The sequence below is a fragment of the Amphibalanus amphitrite genome, unplaced genomic scaffold (genome assembly GCF_019059575.1).
Source record: "Amphibalanus amphitrite isolate SeventyFive unplaced genomic scaffold, NRLGWU_Aamphi_draft 002208F_arrow, whole genome shotgun sequence".
Classification (NCBI taxonomy): Eukaryota; Metazoa; Arthropoda; class Thecostraca; order Balanomorpha; family Balanidae; genus Amphibalanus; species Amphibalanus amphitrite.
This window is the reverse complement of record NW_024883699.1, coordinates 38,802-48,368: the sequence shown is the minus strand read 5'-3', so window position 1 is coordinate 48,368 and position 9,567 is coordinate 38,802. Positions and strand designations below refer to the sequence as shown.

Below are 9,567 nucleotides of genomic sequence, written 5' to 3'. Positions count from 1 at the left end.
CAATTGCATATATGTAATGATTCTACTCTATTACGATTGAGCTAGCGAAGCGTATTCCTGTAACGTTTTTTAATAGGCTTGTAAGTCAGCAACCGCTGGGCTGATTGACCTGCGTTACTCTTTGTTGCGCGTAATCCTATCCCTTCCATCTCGTTATTGACTACAACTGATGTATCTTGGTGAGTTATTGACTACAACTGATGTACCATGGTGAGCGTCGTGACACGTGCGACGTGAAGGGCCAAGAGTGTTCGTTATTCTGCTGCAGTAGCGATTTTGGGTTGCTCATTTATCTTGAACCCTGAACTGCCACGCCGATTGCGCTCAAATTTGGTACACTGTTTGGGACTGGTTGATAGGGATGTGTTTTTTTTTATAACTCGCATGTGTTTTTTATAGCGCGGAGAAAAAAGTAGGGATTGTTAGGGTTAAGCAGGGAGTCACCGATGTTAGATTCCTCTCTGGGTCTTTTCATAGGGGGTCACGGTCCTGACCCGAGATAGCTGAGCTGTGTCGCAGCCCTGACCTCAGACAGCTGAGCTGTGCACGCCGTCGGCTCGGCCGTCAGTCGCCACAGCCGCTGACGCCAGTGTCCAAACAGCTCCAAACAATATCCGGCCCTGTATAGCAGGATAAGCCATCAGAGGCGGGAGTGATCACCGGAACGGGCTGCATGGTACAGGACGGGCTGGGAACACGTCAACTCCAGCATGACGTGTTCCCAGTGTACCTGCATGTAGTTTCTTTCTTAGGTGTTGTTTTTATCCGCTGGGACTGAGAGCGTGAGATGATGTTTTTCGTGCTACGCTGGAGTACGAAAAACATCATCTCATGTAGTTTCTTCATTCCTCAGCAGTTGTCATCCCCTTGGCGTTAGTGTTTCGCGTCCCTCCATTGATCACTCCCGCCTCTGATGGCTTATCCTGCTATACAGGGCCGGATATTGTTTGGAGCTGTTTGGACACTGGCGTCAGCGGCTGTGGCGACTGACGGCCGAGCCGACGGCGTGCACAGCTCAGCTGTCTGAGCCCTGAGGTCAGGGCTGCGACACAGCTCAGCTATCTCGGGTCAGGACCGTGACCTATGAAAGGACCCAGAGAGGGATCTAACATCGGTGACTCCCTGCTTAACCCTAACAATCCCCACTTTTTTGTCCGCGATATAAAAAACACATGCGGTTAGGCTACCTGTGTCGAATGGGGATGTTCGGCTTATTTCCTCACCAGGTGGCAGCACTGCCTTCTTTGGACACAGAAACTGTGGCGGCGAATGCGCCACTGTGTTTTGCACTGTGTGGAGTCCGTGCGGTGTCGGTCCATGGGACTGAATTTCGGTGAATTTGATCGCAATTGAGTTGAATTTTGCTCAGATGGGTTGTGAATTTATATTCAGCAAGTGTCACAAGCATGGAAAGGCAAGTTTTGAAAGGACAGAAGACTTAGAAAGGCTTCAATTGACGTAGCCGAAGAGAGGCGAGAAGCCGAAGATAGAACGACTCCAAACGGTAATTCCATCGATGTAACACGTTTCCCGACATATTTTTTTTAATGGCGAGCATAACTTCGAGTATAAAATAGTCTAACTTAACTCATAGCTGGATCTTGTATTGCCCACATGAAGTAATTTACCCGTATAAGTTTATGGGCATATCGATATAGGAAATTGATTTGCCCCTTGAGAAAGGCATTAAAAGATGATACATGCTGCTGAGAATGATTATATAAATTCAATGCATTTTTATAAGATTCATTGCAAGCACTTTAGCAGTGTTCTACTTTGTCTGGTGGGTACCAAAGATATTGCATGCAGATAAAGGTTATGATGGAAAAAGACAAATAGGATCTATTTTAACACCAGCAACCAGGAGGTATATGTAATAGAACACTAAGCTACCTACTATTTATGAATTGTTACAAGTATTGATCATCCTACATGGTGTTACAGGTGCCCAGTGCAATCATGCTTCTGGTGTGGAGTTGTCAGGATGGAGTCCGAGGAATCAATGAAGGCAGAGGACCTGCATATGAAGGAACCAGCCCTGCGGATGAAGTTCTGAGGTGCATACAGAGGGATCCCACTGAAAGACCAGGTAGGAGTTGGTGAACAGCTTGTGCACTGCAGTATATCATCCAGAAGTAACGGATAGCCTTTCCTGCAAAATGTTTTTTTTTAACTCATCACCACCTAAAGCTACTCATTATTGATATAATATCTTCATTTCATCAGGTAAATAATTTTTTACTCTAAGTTTTGATTTACACTGAAGTGAACACCATTTTAGAATATTCACTCAGCTTTTTTAGCACCTAAATACGGGCAAGGTTTTTGCTGTTTTTTAAATAAATTTTCACCTTCTAGAATATTTGTGTAGGTAACTGCAATAAAAGTGCATTTCAAAATTGCAAATACTTTGTGTAAAGTTCATGGGTCTTGATGATGTCACTGTATCCAGTTCATCATATCAGATTTCAGCTGTGCTTAAACTGCAATGTTTTGCTAATTGCTTCGGTATATAATGTCCTTTTATCCATGCATGTTAAACATATGTATCTCATTATGACTTGCCAAGATCTTTTCCTACTGTCTTATGCCATTTTTCATTTATTCACAGGTGCAATGCTGCATTGATAAGATCCAGATTCAAGAGCATGGATGCTACCAGACCCTGTGATTTGAAGTTACCAGTGTCACTGCTGCTACATGACATCAGCAACACTTCCTTTGGTGAAAGTTTAGAGGAGCAAACAGTTGGTGCTCTGTGTAGTCAAGCAGTGGAGTTTTGCCACAATCATGAAGTTGATTAAGGTGTCAATTTTTGCTCTGGCTTCTGGGACACCTTGGATCTACATTGCAACCTATGCTAGTGTTCAACATTTCGTGTCATAGTATCACTGGTGCAAAGCGTGTTGCATCATACACAAATGAGAGCCAGCAAATTGTCAGATATTTTCCAGTGATAGAGAACTGCATGCCTTAAGCAATTGTTGAAGGTGATAAGTGGTGAATGGTAGGGCTCAGTCACTCAGCTCCTTCCTTCAAAAGCTATCAATCAGCTCTAGAAGAGTAGTCATAGCAATGCTTCATATGTGAAGGCTGCTTGCCTGAACAGAACATTGTGGATTTGTTAATTAAGTACCTCTTTATTACAAGTTTGTGCCCATTACAAGCCAACCTTAGTTTACTTAGTTTGTTGCAAGTTTTCCAGGCAGCCTACACACTTGTGTCGCTGAATATTAAACTTTAACTGATAGACCGACGAGATATTGTCCCTTTCGCATCAGATTGTAATCAGTCAGTCGTGTTGGTAGAAGGTACAGTCTGTCTTAAAAGTACCGCGTAAAGTGACTGTGGATCCATCAAGCCTGACCGAGGAAGGGCCTGCTATAATTTGAAAGTCACCGAACCAATTGACCTGGGGAACAGACGAGGATGTCATATAGAGCCACGCAGAAATCGCCGGTGATTCGTTGCCCATCATTACAGAATGAACGCATGCCGGATGAAGTTAAGTCAATAGTCTGTACAAACTACAGGGATGTGATTGACTTATCTGACGGTGACGAGCGCTAGAGGTCAACTTAAGACCGTAGGTATGCGTTCTTGTCATGGAATGTGTGCTGTAAATCGGTTGTTTCATGCGTGTGAATATATTTCTGAATGTAATAAGGTTTTTAATTTCAACTGTGTAAGTTAAAATATGTGATAACATCGAATCTTTCGTACTCCGTAGCTTTTGGTGGAGACTGGGGAGAAGTGGGACATTATTTTGACGTCAACTTTGAAAAATCGTAAAAAATAGAATATTTAAGATTTAAGTAAATTGATTGCATTTACTGGTAAACGGTTTATTTCTTCTTCATTCTTTACTGTTTTTATGCGTGTTTGTTCACGTGTTACTTCTCAAATTTAAATTTTAGGAAAGGTTGACAATGGGGTGAACTGGGACACACCCAGGAGAAGTGGGACAGATGATGGGGAGAACTGGGACTGGTCGAGAAATGTGATTTAAATGGAATACATTAAAAATTTGATGACCCATCACGAAGAAGAAGGTGTTTTTAAAGTTGACACCTAAAGAAATCACCTCGATTATCTTTTTGAATTACACTGACAGCACTGAGTATCCTGGAAAAAATTCCCATGCATTTGCATGCGGGAGAACTGGGACAGGGTTTAGGCACGTTGTCCCAGTTCTCCCCAAGTCGTCACTTTTATTTCAGCTGCTCTCCCACACAAAAAGTATAACAGATACATAAAAAAGTGTTTCTGCACAATTAAGATGACATAACTGATATCCAAAGGTGAACGGCCTGAACATTTCACATCGCTGAATAAGCGGCAAATTGAATTAGAGTAAAATGCCCAAAAATCACATTTTAGACCCTAACTCAATATCTCAGAGACAGGCAACCGGAAAAGGAAACCGCTTGGCTGTGACGTGCCCCGACTAAATTCATGAGAAAATATGCAAAAACAAAATTGTTCGTCCAATCGGTCACTAAGATATTGAAGGTGTCCCACTTCTCCCGCGTCCCAGTTATCCCCACTCTCCCCTACCTTTCCTTCCGCTCAATGACGATGTAGTAGTTTGCCTTTCACACGCGTCATTGTCTTCCTAATATCGAAATCAACTGTAGCTACTCATTTTAGCAAAATGATGAACCTGAAAAAGACATGAAACGCAGTTTCCGTTCGCGGCGCGTCGGCCGCCGTCGCCGCCCGCAGTGTTATCCCCAGCCCGGCCGGCGCGGCGCCCGGCCGGCGCGTTGTGTCCAAAGCATACCGTGCTGCCACCTGGCGAGACTTTTCGGAACTCTTAGCGCGAACATCCCCATTAATTAAAGTTTATTATGTCAAAGTTTCAAAACATCAATCCGGTCTGCATGTCTGACTGCTCGCAGAACGGTTCTAGAGGCAGTGTCAGCGCGCGCGGAACGGTCCTCAGATGTGTCCACTTTCAAGCGCGGAACGGTCCTACTGCGCCACCAGACTCCTCTCCCTCTCCCCTCCCCCTGTCCGCTGGTCTATGTCAGACACCAGTATACCACTGACCTCCCCTACCCTCCCCTGACCTTCTCAGGTGCCAGCTGAGACGCTGGTCGGCCTACAGAACCTGCTCGTTCACCTGCGGGACGTCTCGGCAGAGAACGCGCACGTCTACCAGTACCGACTCTGGGACGCTAAGAGGGTCAAGGTGGAGACCGCCCAGAACAGGGTATGTAACACAGACCGTAACACAAGCCGTAACGCAGGTCGTTACACAGGGCGTAAAATAGATTGAACACAGACCGTAACATACAGGGTGATTTTTTTACTTGTTAAAAAGTAATGAGGTCTAGTGGGGTTAAAATGCAAATATATCTTGCAAAGTTATATGCCAGGATGACGAGCATTCTGGGACATTTTGATTTCATGCAGACACGATGCGAAGGAACGTCCATCGTGTATTTTACTTGTGCTTGAAGTTACCCCCTCTCTCACCGACACGACTCAGCCCGCCTGAGCACGTGTTAAACAGCACCATGGACTCCCATACTCATTAGGCGGACTGAAAAGGCTCCTATCGCCCATTTTCAGCTCTGCCAGATATTTCCACTGTTTTCTTGTTATATCTGCCATAGCTGGGTCCAAAAACTAGAAGTTTAGGGAGGGCAGGTCGAGGATTTTGATACTGGCGGCCCTGATGGTGTCTGATTCGCTGTTTTTCTTTCTCCCTGAAGACTGATTCTCCAAAAGCTGCTCATACGCCAGATGGACCGTTTGAAGGTTATTTATGACTACAAGCTTGTTCATGCGTTATTTAACGTCTTTCTGAGGTATCTCCTTGATCATCGTATGCTTCGAACTGCCTCAATGCTTCAAAATCATCGTTTTGTGTCGTTCCTTACTGAACGGCGGTGGACCATGCGTGCCCGATTGGTGGGATATTTTCAGGCTCCATTGGGGCCGAGGCCGTCGGTCAAAAGGGACAAATGATGACACCATACAAAATGTCCCAGATTTATCTATCACGTGCAATGCTTTTTTGCACGCGATTTTTCGATTTAGGGACCACCATTGACGTTTACTTTTTAACAGTTAAAAAAAATCACCCTGTAGATCGAACATAGACCGTAACACTGGCTGCGTACGTGCGGGCACTCGGCCGGCCGGAACTGGGCTGGATCCATTGGGCAATGAACAGGTGCTTTCTGTGACAGCGTCACCGCTGCAGGTCAGTCAGGGACACAGACACTGCACCCGGCGCCCTTGTGCAATTGCATGGTACAGGGCTCGCGGGTTTTAGCGGTAGGTTTTGCACCTAGAAAATTTAGTGTACTTCAGGTTATATCTTCGTCGTCTTAAGCTTTTAAGTGTTGAAGATGCGATCGACTTGTTGGGTAATAAGCCGGCCATGATCGTGTAAAATGGCTTCATCGTAGATCGATTAGTTTCTGAGATATAACCGGAAATGTAAAAGTGCAAAACCTACCGCTTAATCTCGCGAGACCTGTACCTGAGCCCTGAGCGCGCCCATGTGTCGCCCCCAGGGCGTGTCGCCGGACGGTTCTGTGTGTCGGACTGAAACCTGAACCTGCCTGAGTGTTATGCTATGACTCCCCAGGGCGTGTCGCCGGATGGGGCGGCCGGCTACCGGGACGGGCTGCGGCGGGCCACCAACGGCCACCCGCTCTCCGCCGAGGAGGTACAGAAGGTCGTCAGCCGGGTGAACCAGCTCTCCAGCTAGCGGCGCAGAGGTCAGTCACCGCACCGGGCGTATTGCACGGGGACCCTAACAGACGCCTCACTCCTTTCCCTCATCTCAGTTGTTCTTTCATTTTTTTATTATTATAAATAATGGAGATAGACCAGAGCATTTTCGGTGCATATATTAGGGTCATGTTACTCCAACGGGGTTGCGTTGTCGGCACAGTCCTGTCTGGTCTGTGTGCTGCGGCGATGCTCTGCCATCCGGTGACCCAACGCCACTGTCCGCTGACCGAGTTTCGTCTCTTTGCTGACCGTGTAACGTCTGTCCGTCAGGGTGGTGGCCGTGAACGCCTGTCGGACGGCGCCGGAGGGCAGCGCCGGCCGGCTGCTGTCACTGCTGGACCAGCTGCGGCTGCCGGACGCCGGAGCGCTGCCCGACTGGGGTCTACATCCTGGTAAACGAAGTCAAGTCAGATAATAGCGTAGTTTATAGGGTATACCATGCGGGATGTGCGAGAAAACATATGGAGAGACAGGGAGAGGGATAAATACTAGACTGAAAGAGCACAAAAGAGATCTTTGCAACTACCGAGAGTATAGCGCCTTTGTGGCCCAGGCAGACGAAACGGGACATCTGCCAAACTGGGAGAGAGCAAAAGCAATAGCTTCCTGCAGTTCAAAATGTATTAGAAAAGCAGCCGAAGCGGCATTTATAAGCACTAGCGAAACGATTAACACGAAGGGTGGGTTCATAAAATGGGCAAAATCGGCAGCAACTTTTAGCATCAAAGATTTTACAAAAAGCTGAAAATGAGAGAGAGAGAGAGAGAGAGAGAGAGAGAGAGAGAGAGAGAGAGAGAGAGAGAGAGAGAGAGAGAGAGAGAGAGAGAGAGAGAGAGAGAGAAAGAGAGAGAGAGAGAGAGAGAGAGAGAGAGAGAGAGAGAGAGAGAGAGAGAGAGAGAGAGAGAGAAATGAAATAGATTTCTATACACCGTCAAACATGTTAAACTTTTAGGCATTTACTGATGTATCGAACGTTGATGTTTGGTGGAGGAGCATAATCACCGAAATATGATGATAGATTGTGAGTGTTTTTAGGTAGTAGGTGCCCTTCTCAGCAATGCTTATTATTTTCTAACTGAATCCGATTTTATTTCAAACGATTGTCACTGTGCTAGTTTTTTGTTATACGTTTTTGAAAAAGCGCTGAAGAAGTCTTTCATAGACGAAACCGGTCCGCGTATTTATATGTATGTTTTGTGTTTGTTTTGTGTTTTGTTGGGTTAGGCTCTTTCGGTCCAATGAGACCATTTCAGAGCCGGAAGGATGATAGGATATAGGGGAAGACATTGGTCTGGGCAGGCACCCTAGTGAGTCGCCGGGGCTGAGCCCGTCCAGAGGACAGGCCACCCAGCCCCAAGGCACTCACTGCACCCGGCTACGGGGTGCGCTCCCTCGGGAGCAGCGGTGCCGCTCCAAGGGAGCAGCCCGCATGAGATAAAGTTGCCTGTCCAGCCCGGAAGGGGGTTGTGGCGTGGAGGAGAAGGATTTCAGTATCCTGAGGATAGAAGCACGGAACGGTGATTTATATGTAATTGCTACTTGAATATATTCGTATGCTACTTGCTCTTTACCACATCCTGGTATGTTACTGGGAGCGGCACGGTGTGTGTTGGGTGCTTCTGACGGTCAGTTGTATTAACTGTTAGTTCCTCTACTGGCCACCAGGTGAAAAGCGTATTAGCTGTACAGCAATGTGGAGTTGCTTCAGCTTTGGCGTAAACTTTCTCCTCTTCCGCTCACCATTCACCACCAGAGTCAGCAGCGTCTCGGCTGGCGGTCCAGTCAGTCAGGGCGAGTGTCTTCACTCGCCACAGCGGGCCGGACCCATTACAGGGCAGCAGAGTTATCAGTTACCAAGCCTTGGCCTATACAGAAAACCAGGAAATAGTAGCAATTGCATATATGTAATGATTCTACTCTATTACGATTGAGCTAGCGAAGCGTATTCCTGTAACGTTTTTAATAGGCTTGTAAGTCAGCAACCGCTGGGCTGATTGACCTGCGTTACTCTTTGTTGCGCGTAATCCTATCCCTTCCATATCGTTATTGACTACAACTGATGTATCTTGGTGAGTTATTGACTACAACGGATGTATCATGGTGAGCGTCGTGACATGTGCGACGTGAAGGGCCAAGAGTGTTCGTTATTCTGCTGCAGTAGCGATTTTGGGTTGCTCATATATCTTGAACCCTGAACTGCCACGCCGATTGCGCTCAAATTTGGTACACTGTTTGGGACTGGTTGATAGGGATGTGTTTTTTTTTATAACTCGCATGTGTTTTTTATAGCGCGGAGAAAAAAGTAGGGATTGTTAGGGTTAAGCAGGGAGTCACCGATGTTAGATCCCTCTCTGGGTCTTTTCATAGGGGGTCACGGTCCTGACCCGAGATAGCTGAGCTGTGTCGCAGCCCTGACCTCAGACAGCTGAGCTGTGCACGCCGTCGGCTCGGCCGTCAGTCGCCACAGTCGCTGACGCCAGTGTCCAAACAGCTCCAAACAATATCCGGCCCTGTATAGCAGGATAAGCCATCAGAGGCGGGAGTGATCACCGGAACGGGCTGCATGGTACAAGACGGGCTGGGAACACGTCAACTCCAGCATGACGTGTTCCCAGTGTACCTGCATGTAGTTTCTTTCTTAGGTGTTGTTTTTATCCGCTGGGACTGAGAGCGTGAGATGATGTTTTTCGTAGGGGAGAGTGGGGCACATTCGTGCAAAAAATGGATAAACCCATATATCTGTTCTTTGGTTAGTGCAATGGCAAAATTGTTGATTGTAGCCCAGCCAGCAATCCCACTCCGTTCCCGATCGGG

General features: G+C 46.8%; 1 long non-coding RNA gene across 1 annotated transcript; it reads left to right on the top strand.

The window, feature by feature from the left end:
- Positions 1–1,203: 1,203 nt before the first annotated feature.
- LOC122376593 lies at positions 1,204–3,638 on the top strand. Its single transcript, XR_006255670.1, has 3 exons — positions 1,204–1,504; positions 1,945–2,089; positions 2,612–3,638. It is a non-coding gene; the product is annotated as an uncharacterized LOC122376593 (long non-coding RNA).
- Positions 3,639–9,567: the final 5,929 nt, after the last annotated feature.